The 6,581-nt window shown below is 44.6% G+C and overlaps 1 pseudogene; it reads left to right on the forward strand.

The window, feature by feature from the left end:
* Positions 1-1,668: 1,668 nt before the first annotated feature.
* LOC129678158 (nucleolin-like) lies at positions 1,669-3,556 on the forward strand (annotated as a pseudogene).
* The last annotated feature ends 3,025 nt before the right edge of the window (positions 3,557-6,581 follow it).

The raw sequence follows: 6,581 nt of genomic DNA on the forward strand, positions 1-6,581 counted from the left end.
GGGGGCTGGATTCAGGATGTGGCTCTTGGCAATGACACCAGAGACACATGATGCCTCAAAGCACAAGCAACAAGAGCAAATCAGACAAGCGAAAAGCTTCCACCAGTAACAGAAACAAGGAGTGTCGAGGACACCCAGATGCAGAGATGATATTGCAAACAGGTATATGGCAGGATTGTTGCCCAGAATATGCAAGAAATCCACAGAACTTCATACCAAAAACACAATAGCCTGATTAAAAATGGGGTCAAGGACTTAAACAGGACCAGCAAAGTGGTTCAGAGGGTAAAGGGTCTTGCTCAGCAAGCCTAAGACCTTGAGTTCAACCTTGAGGGCCCATGGAAATGTGAAAGAAGATGCCTCCCAAAGCTGTCCTCTGACCTCACACACGTGCCATGCCATGTATACTATTTAAAAGGTTAAATAGCTATTTTCCCAGATGTCACGGGTCATCAGTGGTCATCACGAACTTTTAGAGATTGGGGAAGACATTCCAAATCTTTGAGATTAAATTCTTCCTGCCAATTCAAATTAATTTCGGAAGGGTTTGTCAACAGTATTGGGAAATTCAGGAAGTTAACAGCATCATCAACTTGAGTCTTTGAAAATGACTGTTAGAAGTGGGGAGATGGTGCAGTGTGCCAAGGGCTCGCTGAGCAGGCACAAGGACCCTAGTGCCTATCTCCAGCTTCCATGTAAAGGCTGGGTGTTGCAGCATGAGTCTGTAACCCAAGTGTGTAGGGATTGAGGAAAGATGGATCTCAGGGCTCTCTGCCAGCTCCGGGCTCAGTGGCCTCCTGAGGAATGACACCTGAGCTTGACCTCCAGGCACTACACGCAAACAGGTACACACACAGGCACATTTAAGAAGTGGAAACAATGGTGTTGAGAAGCTGAAGCACCTTGAATGGTGTTAACAGCCCTTCTCTGCTAAGGATTTAACATGCTCAAAACTTTCTGGGGTGAATGTTTTTCAAATTGTTGGTTTAGAACTTGCCATCAATTTACTTTAAGACACGTTTAAAGGTTTGTATACTTTGATACTTTTACACTAATGTAAAACCCAAAAATGACAAGTTAAAGAGACAAATGAGAACCTATCTAATGACATACAGAGACAGGCTTAGTGTTTCCTTTGATGGAAGGAAATGTGTATTTCCTCTTCTTGACAAGGAAATGATGAAGAAGCGCTGGGAAGGGATAATCGTATTTCACGCTCCTCGTGGGGTGCCTGGAAACCCAGTCTACTGAAATCTGGGCAGGTTCTGCCTATTGGCTAATGGGCTATGCTTAGTACCTGTAGTTCGGATAAGTGACCTGGCAGGGAAAGCAAGCTTTGTGTGAGAACAGATGACTTAGCCAGCAGGCTGCAAGCCCCACCCCCAGGGTCTTCCAAAGCTGAAGAAGCATCCACACACTTCTCTGATGGCACCACATATGCCTACAGGTAGCAGGGCACACCCCAGGGCTGCCCAGGACACTATTTAAGAGAGAACTTTCTGCTGTCTTTTAAGGTCACATTGTATCTTTTGCCTCAGGTGCTAGCTGTAGCTGGCTTTCAGCTGTATGTGCACCAGTATTTTCATTGTCCTCAGCTGAGCTTGCCATAGGAGTCGCTTGAGTTTTCCTCTGCTCTTCTGTGCTGCTCTCTCACCACACATGCCATAACCTGTCATCTTGGTGAAACTCACAAAGGCTAGTAAAAATCACAGTGATTCCAAGAAAATGGCTCCTCTCCCCCAAAGGAGGTGGAAGATAGTGAAGGTGAAGAAGTGTCAGAAGATGAAGATGAAGATGATAGCAGTGGTGAAGAAGTAGTCATTCCTCAGAAAAAAGACAAGAAGGCTACCACAGCCCCAGCAAAGGTAATAGTTGCACAAACAAGAAAGGTTAAAGTTGCCACACACGCAAAAGCATTTTTAGCATCCCCTGTTAAAAAGGGGAGCTATCGCTCCAGCCAAGGGGTCCAAGACCAGTAAGGATGCCAAAAAGAAAGAAAGTGATGAGGATTAATGAAGATGATGAAGATGACAGTGATGAAGATGAAGATGAGGAGGAGTCATCTGAGCTGCCAGTTGTGAAAGCAGTGAAACCAGAGAAAGCAGTAGTTGCTGCTTCTGCTTCAGAGGATGGAGGATGAGGAAGATGATGGTGAGGAAGAGAATAATAACTTAAGAGAAATATTACTCTGAAGAAGATGCTTCAAAGATAACTCTGTCCAAAGGAGAGAAGGGTCTTGTAAAGGATGTTCCTATGAAAGACAAGAGTGTGACCAAGAGGATGAAAAGGAGGATGAAGAGGAGGAAGAGGAAGATGAGAAGCCTGTTAAAGTAGCACCTGGAAAAAGAAAGAAATGAAACAGAAAGATGCTCCAGGTGCCACAAAACAGAAAGCAGAAGGCTCAAAACAAGCACACCTTCAGCCTGTTTGCTGGAACCCTTAACCCCAGCAAATCTGCTGCTAAATTAAAATTGCCACCAGACGTTCTGCTAAAACTGATCTTGCTGTCCCAACTGGTACAAATAGGAAATTTGGTTATGTGGATTTTAAGTCTGCTAAAGACCCAGAGAAGGTTTTGGAACTCATTGGTTTAAAAAAAAAATGTTTGGTAATAAAATTAAACTAGAAAACAAACAAACAAACAAAAGAGACAGTAAGAATGTTGGGGCTGCAAGAACACCTTTAGCCAAAACCCCATCTTTCAAAATCACGGAGAAAGAATGAAGTGTTTAAATATGCATGGAGATGACAGTGGTCAGCAAGGGTGGGGCAAGTAAAGGGATCACTCATGAGTTTAAGGCAGACGAAGAAGCAGAAACTGAAGAAAAGGAGGGGCAGAGCATGAGGAGGGGCAGAGCATGAGGGCAATCTGTTTTCACTCTGCTACACTGGAGAAAGGACAGAAGCAAGAGAGAGCTGGAAGGAAAAGCTCTTGGATTGGTGAAGCAAAAACTTTGGTTTTAAGTAACCTTCCTATAGTACAACCAAAGAAACTCTTCAGGAAGTATTTGAGAAAGCAACTTTCATCAAAGTGCCCAGAATCCAAATGGCAAATCTAAAGGGCATGCAGTTATAGAATCTGTTTCATTTGAAGATGCTAAAGCTTTAAACCCCTGTAAGAAAATGGAGATTGAGGGTAGAATAATCAGGCTGGAGTTACAAGGACCCAGGGGATCACCTAATACAAGAAGTCAGCCATCCAAAACTCTGTCAAAGGTCTGTTGGAGGAAACCACAGAAGAGACCTTAAAGAATCAGTTTAGGGCTCTATTCATGCAAGAATAGTCACTAATCAGGAGACTGGGCCCTCCAAAGGGTTTGGTTTTGTAGACTTCAACAGTAAGGAAGATGCCAAAATTGCCAAGGAGGCCATGGAAGATTGTGGCATTGGAAAAAAAAAAAAAAAAAAAAAAGCTACCTTGGACTAGGCGAAGCCTACAGGTGAAGGTGGCTGAGGAAGAGGTAGATTTGGTAGAAGAAGTCAAGGAGGCTTTGGAGGTAGAGGAGGCTTCCAAGGTGCTAGAGAACAGAGTTCAAGCCACAAGAACAAAGTTTGAAAACTTTCTTCCATTCCTGCCTTTCCCCCTTGAAAGATTGGACACTAGGGTGCTTACTCTGTTTCCTGTTCAATGACAGAACACTCTGAGGACATCCCAAGACAGTAAGGGCACAGCCATGTAGTCTAACTTGGAACCTATATACATTAATGCCTCTCTCTCTTTCTAGACAAGGTTTCTCTGTGTAGCCTTGGCTGTCATGGACTCACTTTGTAGACTAGGCTGGCCTTGAACTCACAGCAATCCACCTGCCTCTGCCTCCCTGAGTGCTGGAATTACAGGCCTGTGCCACCACACCTAGCAGATTAACATCTCAAGACAGACACCCTACTGGTTTTTGTTTTTCCAGACAGGGGTTTCTGTGTAGCCCTGGTTGTCCTAGAACTCGATCTGTCAATCTGTACACCAGGTTGACCTCAAACTCAGATTCACCTGCCTCTGCCCCCACGTACTGAAATTAAAGGCATGGGCCACCACCGCCCAGTCATATAACTTTTAAAAGATGAGTGATAGAGCTAATCCTTATCTGCACATTTTTAATTTACATTTTCATCTCATGTAAAACCATCTTTTTCCTGCCCTCCCCCCAAAAAAAATTACAATGACCTATGATGATGTGAAGGACACTTATCAGATAGCATTTTGTTAGAACCAAAGAGTTGCTTCAGGCCACTGACTGCAATCCCCCAGGGATAGGCTTGTTATCCCATTCTTCTGTGATGAATAGTTTTGTTTTATAATCATACAAAGACCATTTAAAACAAGATGTTACCCAAATTTTCCATACCTACCCCCTCAAAACTGCATGGTCTGAAGGAGAGAGGTTGGGTTCAAGGACCAATGGTACTATAGAACTAAGCAAGTGGGGTCAAGGTGAAAGTGAGGATGTAGAACGTGGCAGGGTTAGCTGGACGATGCACTGCCAAACTATACCACTCTCCTGAGGATACCACAGGCACAGGCTGATTCCTGCTGGGACAGGAAGCTGTCAGTGGCGAAGGCTGCAAGGTTGGGGTTTCAGAGCCCCACTTGTTTTCTAGAGGAAAGATGCTGAAAAAGCACATATGCTGCCCAGTGTCATCTCCTTGGTGTTCTTGCTCTGTACAGTCTGACAATTCCAGGCATCAGAGATGAAACTACTTGTTCCAAAAGATGGCCAGCCTCACCTCACCCTATTGTCCTTTTCCCTTGGTAATCTTCCCTGACCTTGGCTTCTCAAAAGAAAAGGGACCCGGAGGGACTACACAGCAAGGGAAAAGGCTGTTGCAGGAGACACCCTAGGCCCACTGAGTGTGCTGCCTTCAGTACTGATGGACAATCCCGTGTGCTACCACCATCCAACACAGATGAGGAGAAAGAAGCTTGAAGAACTTCTTGGGTTAGAGAGATGGCTTCATGGGTAAAGGTGCTTGCTGCCAAACAAGCCTGACACCCGAGTTTCATCTCCAGATCCCATGTGGTGGAAGAAGAGAACTGGCTCCAGCAAGTTGTCCTCTGACTTCCACACATACTCTGAATGGAAGTGTTGTGCCCAATTTGTGAAACCCCAAAAGACCACCAGGAGACAAATCTGTTGCAAAACACGAGGATCTTTTATTACAAGCTACAGCTTGGGCTCACACCCTCACCGCTGAAGTTGTGAGAGCCGAGAGCCCCGTGCTCAGGTTAGCTGGGTGATTTAAAGAGTCCAGTCCCTCCCAGCATGCCCAAAGCAGGGGGATTCCTGCCTGGCAAGCGTCTACTGGTTGAAACCAATAAAGGATGTTGCATTTTGAATTGATTTGCTATAGGAAGGCCCCCAAACCATTAATGGCCTGGCTTCCCTTCCTAGGGGAGAGGGGCCGGTTTCCTACCAACTCTATCTCTAGTGGGCAGGAAAGAATACAGTAAGGCTAGTTCTTCCCCTCAGGGCATTAAGGCTAGTTTTTCCCTGAAGGTGGCTGGACATATCTCCATTTACTGGCCTCTGTTTAGGCTTGTGCTTTAAACTTTAAAACAATACCTACTGATTTTTAAATCTTTGGTCTCTCAGGGGAATGCATGCGCACACACGTGCACACACAAACACACACCACACTGAACGTAATTTTTTTTTTTAAGTTTTAAGGTGGTTTTTCAAGGTCACTCATGATACTTCCAGTAGAGAGAAGACAGAATCAGAGTCTACTGGGTCCAAAACAGAGCAGGGATGTTTCTCATCAGGTGGATGGCAGTCAGAGGGACTGCTAGGTTCACAGAAACAGCCCGAGTGAACTGTGTGCTTCCGTAAGCACCAAACACCTCGCACAAAAACATGGACTTCCCTTTCCATGAATCTAGGGGCAGAGTTCACAGATGAAAAGAAATGGGAGTTTAGGCGATCTGTATTTGTTTATAAAAATTAACATCATTTTTGAGAAACACAAAACAAAACTAAAGCTCTTTGAAAACAAAACAAAACAAACAACAACTCAGCCTCAACATTTTAAGGCTACAAACCATCATGTCTTTCTCACAGTCTTGTTTGGGCATGGACTGTCACCTCTAAGCCAGCTGTAGTACTGGCTTCTTCCTTGCTTTAACAGCCATTGTCCTGTGATGTGGGAACATCTCCCTCACAAATAGCATCACTCTAGTTCCAGCAGCCTGGTGTCCCTTGTCCCAATTCTGCAGTGTGGACAGCAACATGACCACACATTAGTGCTAGTATGGACTGGGCACTTCCTAGTAGGGAACACAAGCCCTGTAAAGACCATGATGGACAGATGGAAGACAGGGCTGAGCCCCACCTCCAGCTTCCAGTTAAAGAATGTGAAATCAGTTCTCTAATCCAGTCATTTCTTTAGGACCTCCGCTCAGGAAGCTTCCTGATCTGGTGAAAACAAGGCAGTCTCCAGAGTTACACACAAACCCAAAGCCCAGCAGCTGCCCACAAGTTCCTTTTTAATATAAATGGGGTTCTGTCCCTAGTAACTTAGAGAATTACCTAAAGCTTGATTGGACATTAAATATTTAGAAAAAAAAATCACTTCAAGATTATAGAGCA

This window comes from Psammomys obesus, unplaced genomic scaffold, assembly GCF_907164565.1.
Source record: "Psammomys obesus unplaced genomic scaffold, mPsaObe1.curated_primary_1811, whole genome shotgun sequence".
In the NCBI taxonomy this organism is placed as follows: Eukaryota; Metazoa; Chordata; class Mammalia; order Rodentia; family Muridae; genus Psammomys; species Psammomys obesus.